Below are 19,316 nucleotides of genomic sequence, written 5' to 3'. Positions count from 1 at the left end.
TTGTGCAGTATCACTGAAAGACACACAATCCAGTTAACTGAAAGTAATTTAAAAAGCAATTTTAGTCTTGACTTGCTCTCGCAAGGAACATTAAAGGAGACCCAATTCATAATCTATAGCCATACATGGAAAAAATCCCTTCTTCACTGTTTCGATTCTTTTATACACACAGTATCCCACACCCAGGACTAGGGAGCTTCTTCCCCCCTCTCCCATCAACCCCCACCCCCCCAGCCCCTCAACTCTCAGGAACAACACCTGCACAGGCTCTGTCTTCCTTCCCTGAGGCCACCTAGACACATCTGTGTGTGACATTCTGAGGATGTGGAGATCCCACAGCTCCCTACTGGAGGAAGCTCAGAGACCCCACTAGTGACTCGTTCATTGACTCCACCACCTTTGAGTTCTTTTGTGACGTTTCCAGGTAAAATACAGGGCGTCTACTTAAATTTGACTTTCACGTAAATGATGAATAATGTTTCAGCATAATATATATCTCATGTTATTGTACATAGATGTACATTTTATTTGAGACAGAGTCTTACTGTATAACCCAGGCCAGCCTTGAATTTGCAATCCTCTTGCCTCAGCTGCCTGAAATATATATTTCAGTATATAACAGTAGAACAGGCTGGGAAGGGTCCAGGGACTGGAGCACTGGGTGTGGAACTTTGGCTAGGACCAGAGGTTGGATATGGTGAAAGGAGGCTAGGATCAGGTGAGTGCTTCAGAGTGGACACCCCCGACAAACATGTGGAAGATATTAGATGCCTGTTAAATTTCTTGAGATTATAAATTTTGTCTAGTGTAAATGCATCCACACACCGGCATGCAAATGAAGAATTTCCTTTGAAAGTGTCACCTTGGATGGAGATGTATATATTTTGAAGCTGCTGCTCCAAGCACACTGGAGTCCTCAGGAGTCACTTTCAGCACCTATTCTGGAGCCTGTGAAGAAGTCACTTCTGCTTTATGATCTTCCCTTTGTTTGGTCCTTAGACTCTATTACTCAGCTGGATCTCCCGCTTGGCCCACCCTGCATGGTGCTAAATGACTTTTGGCTGGCTCCAAAGGTCATCTCTGTTCCCCAAGGAGGAAGATTCACAACTACCGGGAATACGGTGACATCTCAATTAACAAATCCCTGGGAGCAAAGCTCTTTTATAATAAACTACTCATATTAAAAGTGAGATTAACTCCTTATAAATCATAGAAAGCTGAATGGCTTGCATGCACTAACTGGACGGAGATGCTTTCTCAGATGCTTCTGTTTGTCCTTGTCTGGCTCAGAGCAAAGCCCTGGCCCTACACCAAACTCTATACCTTTATCACCCCATCACCCTGGACTCAGAGGCAATCTTCTTCTTCCAGCCTCTCTTCAACCTACCTCATTTAAGCCCTAATAACCTTTCCACTCTTTAAAACCGTGAGTAGTTTGCACTCTCTGATTCATGACCTGATTATATTCCTAGGAACACATTTATTTATTCATTTATTCAAAAATATTTAGAGAAAGTTGCAGTCAATGTATTGCTTTAGCCAGCACTTTGAATTACTGTCGGAGTTAAAATATTTCTCCATTGATATAGGAATGCCGAGAATTATTAAGTACACGCCATATTTTATTTTAGCCAATGAGAAGGTATGAGAAATTACTCTTCCCCTAAATGATTAGTGGTTTGGCAGAGAGTAGAGAGAGGGTCAAAGTGTCATCTCTTGTGATTCCATGGCTTCTGTATTCTAGAGGGGAAAAGGTGGGACCACGTTGAGTTTGCTGGAAGCCTATTTTCTCATAGCAACTGGGAGCTGCCTGGAGGAGTCTTTATAATTATGGTCTCTGCAGATTCCAGCTTCTATTCTGTAGCATCAAGGAGAGTAAATACCCCAGCATAGTAGAGGGGAAAATGAAAACAACATATGTATTTTAGTGAATGTACCTTCCATTGGTAAAATGGACACAGTAACATCTGGCTCCTCAAGCCCAGTCAAGTTCCCCTCCTAATCTGTAACCCTGGCAGTACTACAGCCAATCATATGATCCTATAGCCTCAGCACAATGTGCTTAGATTTATAATTTTTCATATAACTTAACCAATTTTTGATAATTTAAAGGATTTGGTTTACAACTGCCTGCAATTTTTTTCTCCAAAAAAGGGACACTTCTAGTTAGTACATGTCTGAGAACAGCTAGCATTTAGAGAGTTTGGAAAGTGACATGTGGGGGTTAAGCAGATGATTAAACATAGCTTATTTTTCTATATTTAGGGAAAAGTGGAGGTGTTCCTGCCTCTTCATATCTCTCTTTAGGCGTAAAAGCAAGGATAAGCAAGTAATGACACACTTCGATGCTGGAGGTAACGATGGCAGACGGCTTGGCTGTCTGCGGTGCGGGCGGTAGGTTCTTAGCCTCTTTGTGTGCCGTTGAAGAGGTGGATTTTTACAGTGATTTTCTTTCAGACCTAAGTCCTTCCTACACATCTCATCTATTCTCAGATGTACACTCATATTTAGGGCTTTCAGAGATGGTGCAGAATTGGCTTGGGGCTCCTAAAAAATACCCCTATCATTTTAGTAATATGTGTTTCTATATTAATAATTGCTCATAATAAAAATTCATTGAGTAGCAAAAATGATCCACATTGAAACTAGAACGTGAAACAAATGGTCCCAAATGACGGTTTTCTGATTAGTAGAAATGAGAAAGCAAACACCTACGAAGAGAACAAACGACGTCTTTCTTTTTCTAAATGACAAAGAAGAAGTGATAGAGCCTGAACACTCTGGCTTATCCACCTGAGTTCCTCACAGTGATAATTTTCATTCAGTCTCAAGTCACATGTTAACTAATGTCTCTTGAGAACATGTAGGAGACGTGCACTCACGTCTAGAACTACAGTGCAGTCTAGCAAGACTTGAACTTGCGATCCACCAACTCCATCTCTTCAGTTGCTAGGATTGTAGGCTTGTGTCAATCATTCATTCCTGGTGTATTTAAAGTATTTGGGAGAGACACAGGTGAGGAAAACACTTTAAATCTTTTTTTTTTTTTTTTTTTTAGAATCTCTTCTATAGGATTACTTAATTTTTGGCCTGAAAGAATTTGCACAGGATGGGGAATTATTTCTTTTTTGATTTTGTACTTAGTAAACAGGACACCCTGAAAATGATTCCAGAAAATTTCAGCCTACATAAAACCTATCATTAAGATGTTAGAATTTGTTGTTTTGAGTCTTTGAAAATCAGAGGAAACAGTATGTATATCGCACGTGCCTGGGTTAAATTTTTCCTTCTAGAGCTGTGATGAGGTTCTCTGGGTGGTGATGGCAGGCACCAAGGTGACATGAAAAAGAGGTTTTGTAGATTAACAGCTGGTTAGAATTCTTCATAGACCGCTAAAGAAAAATGGGTGATAACAGGGTTACAACATGGGATTTTATATGCTGTTTGCTAAGGGGGGGGGGGGAGGTCAGTGAAGTAGGTGGCATGATAAAAAAGGATCGCTGCCAGGAACCTGAACAACAGCAGAACTTTTTGGAAGAGTCAGTGAGGAAATGTAAAGACTAGGGAAGAATAAATGGGAGAGATTATGTTTTGAGACCCTGGGGCACTTTGGGTACAGAAAAGGAAGGCTGGGAGAAGATTGTAAAAAAGAATGGAGTCACGATGTTGGAATCAGCAGAGCTACACATGTTCTGTCCAGCTGTGCATGGTTATATATCCCAATAGGAAGGTGCTTTTTCATGTTGGCTCATAGCCTGTCTCCTAATAGTGTCCAGAACAGATGTCATGTAGCTGACCAGGAGAGGCTAGAAGGTGAAAAGGATATGGCTCTGGTTATGTGGTCTCCTGGGAGGGAGTTGGAAATCTGCTGCAGGTCACACTGGAAAATGGCCACACTGGGTGCTATCTCCCACCTCTCAAACCACGAAGGGAGGAAGGCTGACTTCTTGTCATGGCATTGGTACTCATTTACTACATGACTGTCCAACTTGCTTTAATCCTTTAGATCCTTGGTCTCCTTAATAAAACTGGAAATTGTTTCTAAACTATAAGCACAGAGATCTCCTGCACTGAGTAGGTATGATGGGTAGAGTGAGTCCCCATTGACTCTTTCATGTAGACTCGATAACCAGCTTTGATCCATTTTACAATCTAGATACAACTTCCTGTTGGAATATTTGCTGTAATATAAAATCCTTCCACTGTAATATTTTAAAAGTACTACTGAAAAAAAACTACTACTAAAACATTTTCCCACTGTAAATTTATACTGTCACAGACACTAATTTTTGCAGTGCCAAGGTGTAAACCCAGGACCTGTCCATGTTAGCCATGATGCCCACACACATGCTAGACATCTATCTCTATTACAGAGCTGAGCACCGGTCCATGAGATTCTTTTATTCATTAATTTATTTATTCATTCAGTTTACTGCCCGATTGCAGCCCCTCATCTCCTTCCAGTCCCACCCTCACACCCTCCTCTCCCCATTCCCCTTCTCTTAGGGGAGCCTCTCCCAGGTACCAACCTGCTCTAGCACATAGAGATTCTTTTTGAGACAAGGTCTTATTATGTAGCCTTCATGTAGTGATCTTTCTGTCTCCAGCTCCTGAATGATCCTGTCTACAACCAAAGCTCTTGATACCACTATGTTGCTGTCTTATTTTTGGAGACAGTCTCATGCCAGGCTGTTTTTGAATTCAGTGTGTGGTCTAAGCTGTCCTTGAATTCTTGATCTTCCTGCCTCTGCCTCCCAAGAGTTATGATTACACTTATAAGCCAAAAAAACACATCCCTGACTGAACATTGTACCAAAACTCTGGTATGTGGTGAAGAATTATGAATCGCTCATTGCCACAAGTGTAACTGCCAAACACCTTGGTGGCACCCACCAATCCACATTTGTTGTTAATGTTGCTGAAGGTGGCAATTGAGGCTGGGGCTGAGGGGAGTGGAGTGGTACCTGGGTCTGAGGTGGCTACCAGCTGAGGATGCAGCCATACGAACCCAGCTGCAGATGTGCTGGCCGTTGGCTGGGCCAATCAGCTTTCCTCTGTGTTTTTCACACTCTCACATTCTTCCAGCCAGCTAGCCTGGTTATGTAATCATGGTGATGACAGAGGCTGGAGGGAGCAACAGAGCACAAAAGCCTTTCCAAATCTCTGTACTTGTCAAGGTTGTTATTGTTCCACTGGACAAATTAAGTCGTAAGACCTTGTCCAGTGTCAGCGTGGGAAGGCACACTTCCCAAGGATGTGCGTTCCAGAGAGGCCATTCACGCATGGATTCTTACCATGAAGAAACCTAAGTCTTATTTCTATAAAAATGACCCAGAAGATTGGGCTATGTCTTAGTTTGGTCAGCGCTAAGCAAGCCAGGAATTCAGTCGCAGCCTGGTTTATTAATATTTAAAAATTATGCCAGGAGGTCTCTAAGCAGGAGAATTGTGTGAGTATAAAGGATGACCTAAAAACTATTCTCCTAAGCCTTTCAAGGTTTTTCATACTTAGGATATGAGGCTGTAGCTTTCATGCGGTTAATATTGCAGAATGAAAGCACCCGTGCAGAGCCCAGAGAGAGTGGGAAATCCTTCAGTCGTGCAACAGTGTAGGACCCCTTCTGAGTGTGGGTGCCAGGTGGAAGTGTATAAGATGGAGGGTACATTCCTAAGCCCCTGTGTGTAAAAGTGAAACATGCAGACTCCAATCCCACTGAACTGAACCATATTTTACTGAATTTAAAAAGGCGGTAAACTGATACAATGGAGGACATTAAAAGTGCTAGCTCTGGTTGAGAGTACCTTTGCACTTCAGAAGACTATAGAAGCTTAAATTAAAATATTTTCCTCCCTCCCCCCTCCCTCTCTCTTCCCTCCTCTCTCTCTCTCCCTTCCTCATTCCCTTCCTCCCTCCTTCCTTCTTTCTTTTATAAAGCACTGGGTACCACATGTAGGATCATGTCCATTTTAAGCAGGCACTCTTCCAGTGAAGCATGTCTCCATCTCATCAGCAAACCTGTCAGTTGGAGTTAGGAAACACAGCAGACATTTTAGTTCTCTGTGAATCTTTTCTCACCTCAGAGGTGAAAGCTAGGGCCTTCCTGTTCAGTGGTGACTTCACGATCCCAAAATGTGACCCAGTCTAAGTAGTGTACCATTGGATAACACTGCATCCTCTTTCACAAGATTTAATAAGAAAAAAAAAAACCCACAAACAAATTGTTTACCTTGATGCTCTCCTTCAGTTTAAGTGCTTCAACTAAATAACTTACCAAGTCAATTTGGGCTCACATCCACAAGAGGGGTAAAAGGCAATATTGCAGACTGGAGAGAATTCGTGTACAGTGGGTACTGTATACATGGAAGAAGTGATTTCTCTAGATAGGTGTCTGTCAAGATCTCTCCCCAAGAAATGTCATTTGGGGTGTCACATTCAATTTCTGAGATGTCAGTTAGCAGTCTGTAAAACATTCCTGGGATAACCCCTCTCAATAAGAGAAGCATGTCCCAGCCACTGGAACGAGTATGACCTTGTCATAGACATACACCAAGGCAGCCACTCAACAACAGCATCCATTTCTGCTTCTATTTAGAGTCTCTGAGTGACAACTATGGTCAGATGAAGGTGGAGAGGGAACAAAAACATGAACACAGTGATTTCCAATACATTTTTTCCCCTTGTCTTGAGGCGAAAAATTACACCATTATGTCATTTTCGTGATGTGCTCATCAACGAGAGTGAAAACCTCATTTGTCATCTTTTGGTGTGATAGAAAATCGGAGTTTAGGGAATTCAGTGGGGCTGTCAGCATCCTTCGCTGTCAAGAAAAGGAGCTGAAGGAAAGCAGCAAGAGCATGGGGAGCTGACGAGAGCTGCTAGGCTATGACACCCAACCCGACGATAGCTGTCCACATCGTGGACCTCCTTTTTTTAGCATCCCAATCCAATTTGCAGTGGCTGTTAATCAGGCGCTTGTGCAGGAAGGGTATAAATATGCCACTTACATCTGCAAATATGATAATGAAAACTGATATTTGTAATTGTAACTGTATGGCCTCTCAGACTCAAAAACGAAATGGATTTCCAACCTAATATGGCTAAACGCGTTCTTCAGCATGTGAGGCCCGTTATGGTGGAGGAATGGCGTCACTCCTCACACTCTGACATGATGGGGACATCTGTCACTGTGCATAACTGAAGGATTTTTGTTCACTCCTGAAATTCTCTTTCCTTAGTTCTAGCCCCATCTTTCTTGCTGGAAAAGTGCATACCCCATTCCTTCCATTCACTGTCAGGCTATTGGGTCATCCCAAAGAGAAGGTTCCCCAGGTACTTCCGGCCACTCGCTTTTACAGCCACAAGCCAAGTATCTTCCCATGGGCAGCCTACACAAAGTTTTCTTTTACTGTAAAGGGGCTCAAGGTCTCATCCTATCATTTAACAGCCAATTGATGAGAACTGTGGCAACCCCTATCACTTATGACCCAAGCTCAGCGACAGGCCAAAATCCAGAAACATTGGTCCAGCATTAAAAGTCATTGAGGCACAGTTAAATCTTTGCTGGGGACTTGCCTGAGTATAGGCTGTTTTTTTCCACTGGAACGGAAACTCCTTTGAACTCTTCCTCTGTCCCAGTCCACATAGACTCTCTAGTCTTCTCTATTCTCCTATGGATTCAGTCGTGTTTTTTTAGATTCATGTGGATCTCTCTCTCTCTCTCTCTCTCTCTCTCTCTCTCTCTCTCTCCACACTGTGCAGCACAGAAGACCCTGGGCTGTCCAGGGAAGAAAAAAAAAACCCTTTTTAGGGGGTTGAGAGGAAGGGAGGGGAAGAAAACACAAAAATATGAACATTAATCTCTTGGTTTTTAACTGAGAAAGCATGCCTCAGTGGTCCAAGCTCCTGAATGTGAAGGAGGAAAAGAAAACCCCTAGGAAGTCTGAAGCCAACTGGCAGATGACTTCTAGGAATGTAAGTGAGAGTTTGTTCTCATGGCCCTCTCTTCCAGCTAACTCAGTCACCCCACCACACAGAAGAAGAAGAAAAAAATAACGTTCAGACATCTGATTTCTACAATAATCTCTTTTTATCTAGAAAAGTGATCCTATAAGGAAAACACTGCTTAATGGCATTTATGGATATTTTTTTATGTTTATTTTGGTGATAAGTGTTTCAGATATAAATGAGGGGGACACAGAAATGCCCTCTAACCATGGTATCTAAGCTCACTCATCAACTGTGACATTCCACTATGTTCCACGCACACGGATGTATATGCTTGCATCTACTTAGCATCGGCTTTTATTTGATTAAAATTCCCCATTAATATAAACCAACAAGGAAACTTTTTGGAATTACATCACCACCCCTCCTTCCCCTTTTTCTTAACTTTACTAAAAGAAGTAATTTTCCGAACTGGATGCAAAGTGAGCTTTGAAGGCATGTTTTCAGGAGACTGGGTGATTTTAGAGTTTCTCCGAGACAGAATTTTTTGAGTAGAAATGAACAAAGCCAGAACAGACGGCAGCCAAGAGTAGAGAAAATGGTTGAAGAGTCAGCTGTGTTGAGGAGGCAAATGGAAGTGGGAACGGAGAGAGTGAGCCTATCACATCTAAGCCTGGTTCAAAAGAAATTGGTCTCTGATAGATGGGTAGAATTCCAGGAATCAATAATAAAGAAGCAGTGTGTCCACAGCAAGGTACTCTAGAAACACTTCCCCCAGTGAGTCACAAGTGTTTATGCATCAGGACATTGCACAGTGCTTGTCATGACTGAATTGTACAGACAGCTGTAATTGGCCATTGAGAAGCACCAGCATAAGTGTTGTGGCATGTAGTCTTGAAACTGTCCACACTCTATATTTGCACTCAGTGATCTTTTCCGTCCTGGAGAAGGACAGATGGACAGACGGTCTTGGACTGCAAGTTTGTTCTGTTTCTATTCCTTAAGCATTGCACTGGGACCATTTTCAGGTGTAGCTCCCTTTCCTCATAAAGTTGAAGAAGAAAAGTGGAAGTAGATTGAAAACCATCCCTTCAGGAAGTTTGGCAGACGCTTTCCTTAAGCCTGTAAGGAGTTTTGAGAGGATGACCAACTTAAATGCATTTCTTTTCGGTTAACTCAGAAACAGAAGAGAGGGAAGGAGTTGGTATGAGAAGTCCCCAGTTCTTCTGGGTTGAACAAGAAGCTTAGTTAGACGTGGCACAAATAGCTAGACTGGCTCGAGTGTGAGACCCCACATAAGAGCCCTTCATTGCTCTTTTGTTGTGCTGTCTCTCAACTACTTTGTAAGTCATTGACCTAGAATAAGTTTCAAGCTGAGAGGGTCTGTGAAAAAAAGAGACTCCCACTAGATGATTCTTGACCTTTAAAAAGAAACAATCAGTACCAATAGACTCTTAAATAAAATTATAAATATATTATTTTTCAGTAGTACGGAGCCGCAGTTGACAACTTAAAGGTCTCCTCCTTTCTTCTCTGAAGTTGCCAGGCATTGTGCGGGAACTTTGTGACAGTTAAATCAATGTCCTCCTGAGTCCCCTACACTGAGCTTGTACAGCTTCTTTGAGGAGAGACTCCTTAGACTAATAAGGGATCAGAAACTCATCTGAGAGAGTCCCACAAAGAAGAAAAAAAATGGAATTTCAGGTCAATGAAGAATTTTGTAGCAGAATTACCACTTCTCACTGGCTGAAAATCCAGCTTATAGAAAAGAGAATCTTATTTATAATGGGAAGAGCGGAGCAGCCAAAATTAGGCTTTGAAAATAGCTGTCTGATGGTACCATTTGACTCTCGAAAAAGGAGCTGTCATTAAAAAGAAATTTACTCTGTTCCTACTTTTCATTTCCAGGGGCGAAAAAGAACCACCGATTCTGGTACATAATGCTCACAGCGCATAAAGAGTTATAGACAAAATAACTTGAGCATTCCATTTACAACATGTAAGCGAGGGCTAAATCATTTCCCCATTGCCTTTGCTAGTGTTTAATCCAGTTAATTAAAGTGGGAAACTCCCTGGGGCCTCAGACCACCTTTATGCTCCCCACCACTGATGCCCAGCCTGACTCAGGACCCTGGTATCTGATTGAACCAAGAGGCTGCCTAATCTGCAGGTGAAGGCCAATCCAGAGCCTTGCCAGACTCATGGCTGCATATCTTTTATGTGCTTAGGTTGTGTAACCAAGATCACTGCAGAACGAAAGAGACAAAGGATTAGTAGGTGAGGCATGTGGTGTGCCTTTGTACCTGGACAGCCTAGTCAAGAATGAGGCCAGGAAGAACTAGAGACACCTGCTCATATCACCAGGCTGGCCACTTTCCATAGAAGCATCAGGGAGTCTGTGATGGGCAAGGCACAGCAGATAGCTGACTGACAGCATGCAGCCATCCCTGGCAATGCAAGCCCCGAACAGAATTGAAAGCCCAGTGGGCAATGTCAGGGTATAGAATAAACTTGGGATTTAAAAAGCCAGGGAAGGTTTTTGGGGTGAGGATTTCAGATGTTCTCCCTACATGCCAATTAGAATATTCCTACATGAAAAGTAGGAACAGAGTCAGCAAATTGGGGTGCATTGACTGGGTCAGGAGTACTCTTAGTTACTAACTCATCGGAGTTGTAAGTGCAGCCCATTCACTTGCAGAGCATGTGTGGCTAAGGAGATGGACCCTGTATGTGTTGGAGTACAAGCCACTTGAAAACTCTAAGCAGGGCTGGTTTTTGTAAACATGTGACCTGTACACCTGGCAAGCGTTCAGAAAGTCTCAACCCTAGGTTTGATGCTCTGCTGGTGACATTTTGAAATTCTTAATCATTTTGCAAAGGGCACTCACACTTTTATTTTTGCATTGAGCCTACTAATCTTATAGCCAGACCTGCATAAAAGACTGTAGATTGAGGAAACACTTAGTTTGTTCCCACAGGGAGTTACTAATAACTCTTCCTGTTTCTGATGGGGAAAACTTCTGGGTTTAAATAAAGCCAGAAGTTTACCTCCAAATATTCAGAGAAGCCATGGAAAGCTTGGTGTGGGGTATTTTGAAACATGGTCAAGCACCTTCCACAGAATGGGACAGACCAGATAAAGCTGCTCACTGTGATAACTGGGCTCCATTGATTTGAAGGTCAAGCCAGATGCCTTGCTAATGAGTTGGTTAATTGTTCTTATTTCCTTCCCTTTGGATCTAGATGGTATTCTTACGGGAAAATCAAAGTGTGTCCTCTAGAAGTAGACTCATAAGCCTTTCGTTACTGTACCAAAGATCTCAGATGATTAATCTAGAAAGATAAATAGTTTATTTCTCTCACTGCTCTCCATCCTCCAGCTTCCAGTCCAAGATGGAGTTGTATAGTTACTATGGGATCTGCAGTGACATACAGCAGCATGGTGGAGTTGATGGCCAAACCACTGTCTTTACCACAAGGAAGCTAAAGAGAATAAGGGAGAGGCAGCAGCCCCATGGCTTCCTTCAAGGGCACCCCCCACCCTTAAGGAAAAGAACTCTGTCTATCCCTTCATCATGAAAGTTTCACCACCACCTGACTACCAGACTACCAGAGCACCAAGCCTTTTGATCCATGTGGCTTTTGAAGACATTTAATATCTAAGCTACAGCTATGATGGTTCACAACTGTAACCTTAGAACCCAGGAGGCTTTGGAAGAAGGATTGGTGTGGGTTTGAAGCCAGCCTGAGCTGTATAGGGAATAGTGAGTTGTAACCCAGCCAGGGCTACAAAGTATGGTCTTGTCGCAAGCAAGCAAGCAAGCAAGCAAGCAAGCAAGCAAGCAAGCAAGCAAGCAAGCAGGCAAGCAGGCAAGCAAGCTGGAAAGTACTTTACTAGATGAATCAATAAGTAGCCAGCAGACTGGCAGCATGTGGAAATACAGAAGGAATCAATAGTAGATGTAGATCCCCTAGATCAGGATCTAGGGGACTTCCAAAGCAAGAAAACTGGATAGCAATAGTGTTACTCCTGTAGGGCTAATTTCAGGGCACACTTTGGATTTGTGACCACAGGCTTGAGAGGTTGATCACAGGCTAGAGCCTAGTGGTTGAGAGGTTTAAAAGGTAGCTCTTGGATGATATTTCAGGGAAAATCCATGCATTCTTTATTGTCACCCTTTATCGACCATATGCTGTCCATTCTTTCTCAAATTGCCTTCGCTATTGGTTAAAAAGTTTAGTGCTATGGGCCTTATAGCTTTATGGGCTGAGGGGACCTTCAGGGAGTGGGGAGGGAATCATATTGAAGGGCTTCTCTATGTAACTACATTTAATGTAGTTAAATATATTTATTTAGCTTCTCTGAAGAGCTCATAAATTTTGACCTCCACAAGACTTAGAGTATCCATCAATCCTGGAAACTGTGCTTTCAGCACCAAGAGACCATGAAGACCTTGGATGTGCTGCCAGCAGCTCCAGGAAACCGGCAAATTCCAAAGGGAACTTATACCAGGCACAGTAAAAGCAAATCTCTGGGAGACCCCAGGATGTGAGCAGAGATGCTGACGCTTATGAACTGTGGTGGTTAGAAAGAGAATAGCCCCATAGCTTTGTGTTTGAAGGCTTTGTCTCGATTGATGGAACCATTTGGGAAGGATTAGGAGATACAGTTTGGAGGGAATGTGTCACTGGGAGGAGGCCTTTAGGTTTCAAAAGACTTATACTATTCCAATGCTAATAAGACTTATTATAAGTCTTATAATAAGACTTATACTTATTATACTTATACTAAACAGCATGTTCTCTGTTTCCTGCTTGCTGATGAAGTAGCTGTTCCTGCTGCTTGGACTCCATGCCTCTGCATGGCCTCTAATCCTCTGGAACTGTAAACAGAACTCATAATATTCTTTATATGTTCCCTTGGTCATAGTGTTTTATCACAGCAGTATAAAACTAACGAATTCAAGTGTTCTCTGTTGAAGGCCAGCGTTGACACCACAGGGTAAACATAACCACAAAGCAACAATTCTTTTCTCATTGATTAACAAAGTTCAAGCAAGGCAGTCTATAGGACCAGGATTTTTTTCTCTATGCTTAGCTGATAACAGTTCGTATTTACTAAAAAACCAGATTATCATGTATCTTACATCTTATTTTTGAAGTCTTGTTCAGCTAAACTGGTTAATCATGAGTTCTCTGTTCTTATACTTGTAATAGAATTAGTTACTTCTTTGTAACCCTGCCTTTTCATGGTGCACAGTAAAACCAATGGCCATATTGCCAGATCACAAGATCCAGGAACTCAGACTCAATCTAGACTGAATGTTTTCTTTGGTCATTAACTTATTCCAAGCCTATGTTTCTCTCTCATACAATTACAAGCTTGTGACACATGGAAGCTCACTGTACTTCTTTTCTAACCTATGCAGCCCTTAGTTACTATTCTATAAGGGAGGGGCACACTCTGTTCTTGATTCTAACTTCATCATATCTTTCTGGCAAAACAACTTAAACCATCTCCTTAAACATTCTAGCAACTACCTTAACTTTCTAAAACTATTTAAATAAAATCAGGACTTCCATAAAAATTACTAATTCATCTAAATAGCATTATCTCATGAAAGTTCACCTTCATATTGATCTGTAGAAAACTTGCCCAACAGAGGAAGTAATCACACCAGGCTACAGGCAGCGAGAGTCTCCCCATGCCTAATCACACCAGGCCAGATATATGAGGAATGTAGCAATGACAAACATGAGAAGACACAACAGTAGCAAGAAAAAATCCTGGGACAAAGCCTCTAGGGCTGTGCCTCTGAAAGGTATACCCAATGCAGGCGAGCAAAGATGGTGGGCCATCTCTAAGAAGCTCACTTATTCACTGCAGCTCTTTCTGCAGGGTGTCCACCAGTTCTCCAAATGGAGAAGAGGAAACGTTTTGACCTCTTAGGTTATCTGGCATAGTCAGTTATGTTTCTCATTGTTGTAACCAAATACATGACAAGACACCACTTAAAGAAAAAAAGGCCTTATTTTGGCTTGCAGTGTGGCCAGATGCAGTCTATTACTGCAGAGCAGGCTGGAAAAAGAAACATGAGGTAGATAGTCATATTGTATCTGCAATCAGAATACAAAAAAACAGTCAGAAAGTGGTCAGTCCCAGAGATTCACCTCTTCCAACTAGGCTTCAACTCCTAAAGATCTCACAAATTTCTGTAAGGGTGATACATGAGCCTGTAAGAAACATTTCACATTCAAACCACAAATATATATAATAATATATTGTATATTATTCATATATAAAAATTATGTTATCTAATATTAATTACATATACAATAAAATGCTATATAATATATTTTATATATTATATCTTATATAGTCCCTAAGGCTATATATAATTATATTGTTAATATATAACATATTAATATATAATATAAATATATATTTAAGGTTTTACTTATTATATGTGTTTAACTGTTTTGCCTATATTGTGTACATGATAATCATGCCTAGTGCCCAGAGAAAGCAGAAGAAGGAATCAGATCTCCTGGAACTGGAGTTATAGATGGTTGTGAGCCACCATGTGTATGCTGGGTGACTGAGCCCTGCTTCTCTGAAAGAGTAACAAGTATTCTTAACTATGATCTCCATTACCTTCCTATTGCTGTGAAGAGACTCCATGATCAAGCCAACTTATAGAAGAAATAGTTTATTTAGAACTTACAGTTTCAAAGGGTGAGTCTATGACCATCATCAAGGTGGGGAACATAGCAGCTGACACACAGACATGTCACTGGGCCAGAAGCTGAGAGTTTATATTTGATCTGCAATAGGAGACAGGGGTGGGAGAAAGAGGGAAGGAGAGAGAGAGAGAGAGAGAGAGAGAGAGAGAGAGAGAGAGAGAGAGAATTGGGATGTCCTGAGTATTTTGAAACCTCAAAGTCTACCCCCAGTAACATACTTCCTCCAAGGCTATATATCCTAATTCTTCCCGAACAGTTCCACCAATAGGGACCAAGTCTTCAATCATATAAGTCTACGGGGAATTTTCTCATATACTATATTTATAATTATGTATTATTTATAATATATTTAATTTTCTAATTTAATTTTACTACAACTATTTATAATTAATTTTATAATTTGTACAAACCTTTAGTATATCTGAAATATCAAGTGTTATATACTACAAGAATATTAACTATAGTTGCTTAATAGGAACAATAAATACAATAACTATAGATATTGGTCATATATGTTGAAATGATTTAGTGACTTAGCCAACAGGGTTTTAACGTTTGTAATTGTTATTGTAATGTGTGTTGACTTGTCAGGTGGCTCATATGTGATGATTAATACAGTTTACCAGTAGTTCTCAACCTTCCAATGCTGCCACTCTTCAATACCATCCCTTTATTTAAAACTTATTTAAAATGTTTGCTGTTAATTTATTTTGCTATTTATTTACTTATTTATTTAAAATTGCTATTGTTAGGAATTGTAATGTAAAAATCTGATATGCAAGATATCTGATATGTGACCTCTATGAAAGGGTTATTTAACCCCCAAAGGTGTCGCAACCCACAGATTGAGAACCACTGTCTTAGACAAAAATTACTTTTTTTAAAATTTCACTTGCCCATTCGTTAATATTTGCAATAATGATTGCTGTTCTTTCTTTTTTTTAGCTCTGGATTTGCCTGTCATTGTGTCTGTAAAGATACCTCTTTTTGTTCTGTGTAAGGGTTAACTTGCAGCCCGACTTCCTGTCAGATGTCATCAATAGGTGAACCCCAGACAGAGCTGGAGAGGTCAGGAAGAGAAAGGTTGAGAGTGTCTCCCCTGGTCACTTCCACCCTTCTTTCTCCTTATCTCTATCATGGCCGGATCTCAGAGAACACAGACTGTGACTACTCTGTCCCCCCTCCTACAAGGCTCCTCCTCTCAGTGGGCTCTGTTTACTTCCGTGTATCTTTTTGAAGTAACTCGCCATGAAGTAACCCTCCTCCAGGGCTTCACTGGCCTTAACTCATTTCCTCTCTGCAATGGCCTTTTCTTAAGGGCTTTCCCTGTGAGGCCACCTGGGCCTTGGCTGATGTCCCAGGGCACTGTGTTGTTGCATGTAGATATACCTCCTGCCCGTTGGTGGCATACTTAGTGCTCAGATTACAGATGTATCATTAGGACTGCCCCTTTATGTGCATATTGCCGAGGTTTTCCACTTCCAAATCTCCTCCCCTACATTCCACCACAGTGGAAGTACTCTCCACTCTTCAAGTTGTTTTTGAGAAATGCACTGCTAGAGCAGTGGCATCACACCAGGCTGAGGAATGGCCTGAGAAAGAGTCTTCATGATCCTGGGCCAGGCCTGGAAGAGAAAATCGATGTTATCACTCTGGGCTTTCATAAAAGTATAACCCTTGGAAATAGACTTCAATCTGGAACAACCTTTGTGCTCTCCTCTGAGAGGGCATTTGAAGGTGGAAAAAGAAGGAGGAGAGACCACGGCTTGCCCCTCCCCTGTGCTCTGCGTGGACTTTAGGCTCCGCCCTTGCATTTGTCACAGTTCATGCTGACCTTTGTTTCCCCCTTTCCAGGTATACTTCTTTGGCAGAGGAAACTTTCAGTCTGCAACAGTGCTTAGCCTGCAAACTGTTAAAATGAGTTTTCTTGCAAAACTTTTAACAATTAGTTTGAAGGAAGAGAGATTACCATATTCCTTCCGTGGACAGAGGAGGTTAATGCTTCATATGAAAAAGATGAGCAGGCAAACGGGAGGATTCTAGGATTATCCAACACAGACTGCTTCATCATTGAGTGTGTGTATCTTTAACTCATCAAAGCATAGATAGGTAGGGAATCACTGAGTGTTCTGTACAGTGCTACATCTGTGTGATGTAGAGAGAATACTGCAAACAACATGCTTAAGCCTTTAAAGGAGTTGAAGGCCATGACCATGAGCCTGACAAGCCATCAGGGGAAAGCATTTCATCCAATCAGAAAGCCTGGCTTTTGCTCCAAGCCCTGACACCCAGCAGCCATCTGGTTTGGAACAATGTCATCTAGCTCTTTTCTATATTCTGATTGCAACTGAAGTGATGGAGGTGACATTTTGCCCTTTGTAACATTCAAGGACTATGGAGAGAGACGTGGGAGATCATGCAGGTGCTAGTACTGCGCCCAGGCAAAAAGCACAAGGCATTGATGAAGCTCCAGTGTCAGGATATTTAGAACTCCACTATCAGATTCCAGGGGAGGCAGGCTAGGAGGTACCGTTTTCTCAGGAAGAGCTTGTGTTCTCTAAGGAGCCAGGTGTGTTGATCTCATTCCAGGAGCTAATTGTGTGTGCTCTGAGAACCTTGATGTTTTCCAGCTCCAATTTGGGGAAAAGGGGAGCATTACTGGGAATTCATGTTTCTGCCTATGCACATTCCCTCTTGTTTCCAGAGCTGTTCCTCCCTGGCTTTGCTTCAGCCTGATTGTTCACTAATCTGGTCCCTCTCTTCTCTCCTCTTTTGACCAGAGACTCCAGGATGACTTGCGGATGCAGACTTGCACTAGAAACAGATTGGGTAGAAAGCCACCCGAGGTTCACCAGGAGGGACTTTTAAGGTTTTCAAACACATTGTCCTATCCAAAAGTCATAGATCAGGTAATTTTTATATTGAAGCTGTGTGCGTGTGCATGTATGTTGCATGTGCGTGTGTGTATGTGTGTGTGTGTGTGCGCGCGTGTGTGTAGTGTGTGTATGTGTGTGTTAGGTGTATCTAGTGAAAAGAAGGCTCATGGGTTAGAAATCCGTTTGAGTCTGTTTGGATGAGTAGGGAATGATGGGAATTCTGAGTGCTCAAGATTATAAATATTACAGAGCTTATTCAAAACCTCATTTACTTTTAGTCTGACTGGTTCTTTACTCTCCATATTTAAATTCCATTTGCAGGCACCGACCCTGATACCCTTAAAAAAAAAATAACAACAAATAGGCTATAGCTAAGGGAAATGCAAATTGGCTTGCTTGCTTCCTTACACTCTGGGCATTGAAGACACAAACAATTGTTATTTTGAGGGTCTCATTGAGTATACAAAATCTTTGTTTTTTAGGAGTTGCTTGAAAGGTTAACCTCTTTCTAAAGAGTTCTTTGTGTCTAGAAAGCAATTTTTGGCACTTTTATGCCTAGCTGCAAAGTTCTTACAAACTTGCTGAAGTTTCTTATACCAATACACAGAAAATGAAGGAATCATTTTACTTTGGGAAATTTTGTTCTTTGACATTTACAAAGTCTTCTTACTAGGTGTCTTCCAGAAGCAGACTATGCTATGTAGGCATTTGTGTTCCAGGGTACAAGGGATTAGAATTCTGCCACGACCTGCCCTGGGCTGGAGTTAGCTCACACAACACAATGATGACGGCAGCAGCAATCTGTGCTCAAGATGTGGGATCCTCCCAGAAAATTCCCTGGCTCCAAGGCCCTTCCCTCCCAGATAATATTTTCCAGCAGCTTGCTTCATGCACCCACACATAAGTATTCATTCTCATGCAAATCTTACATGCTCATTGTTCACTTCTCACTGTAAATTCACTGTGGACAAGCCAAGATGGTGCACTCTGAGTAAATCCTCTAATAAGGCCACCAAAGAGACATGATCTAGCATCCAATGACTCAACTTAAGTGGGAACCATAAATGAGCCGTATCTAAGCAATGCAGATAGATGTCTTCTGTCTTCCTCCAGAATGGAAAAAAAAATACCCATAGAATTCAAAACCTAAATTACTTTTTAAAACTGTAGAATTTTTATACACCCAGTGAGAGACTAGAACTCCCTCTTATGCAGACAGACAGGGAGATGACCCTTGCTAGATAATAAAGGCAGTAAATTCCCAAGATGCCCAGCTTCTTCCTCACCCTCCCCACTTGAGACCAAAGCCTGGCAGCTTAAAACAAAGGCTTTCTTGTCTTTTGTCCCACCAGCCTGTCCCTGCCTGATGAATTGGCTCACTAAGCTGAAGGCCATCCTAGGTTTCTTTCTTTAAACTGACCAACCTTAAGCTAGGGAAGGAAATGTCTTCAGAAAATTTAAAACCCCCAAGATTCTACCTGGATTTTTGGCTTTCTGAGTCCCCCCTGTGCTTTGCAGACAGCCTTTTTTCTCTACATGCCTGCTGTATGTATGCATCTCATCAACCCCTCCACCCACCCACTTCCCCCTAATAAATGCTGTCTTCAACTGCTGATCCTGTGCATGGTGCTTTAGGTTTCTCTGCTGCTGCCCGTTGTGCCGCAGACATTTGCTGCCTTTTAGTTTTCTAACCAGAAGAGAAAAACAACCCTTAGATTGTATCAAGAGGATCCCCCAGTTTAAAAAAAAATT

At 41.8% G+C, this 19,316-nt stretch overlaps 1 long non-coding RNA gene across 1 annotated transcript; it reads left to right on the top strand.

Moving 5' to 3' along the window:
- Positions 1 to 272: 272 nt before the first annotated feature.
- LOC143441818 (uncharacterized) lies at positions 273 to 19,179 on the top strand. Its single transcript, XR_013109513.1, has 3 exons — positions 273 to 1,426; positions 17,469 to 17,597; positions 18,284 to 19,179. It is a non-coding gene; the product is annotated as an uncharacterized LOC143441818 (long non-coding RNA).
- The last annotated feature ends 137 nt before the right edge of the window (positions 19,180 to 19,316 follow it).

The sequence above is a fragment of the Arvicanthis niloticus genome, chromosome 3 (assembly GCF_011762505.2).
Source record: "Arvicanthis niloticus isolate mArvNil1 chromosome 3, mArvNil1.pat.X, whole genome shotgun sequence".
Classification (NCBI taxonomy): domain Eukaryota; kingdom Metazoa; phylum Chordata; class Mammalia; order Rodentia; family Muridae; genus Arvicanthis; species Arvicanthis niloticus.
This window is presented reverse-complemented; position numbering and strand designations above follow the sequence as displayed.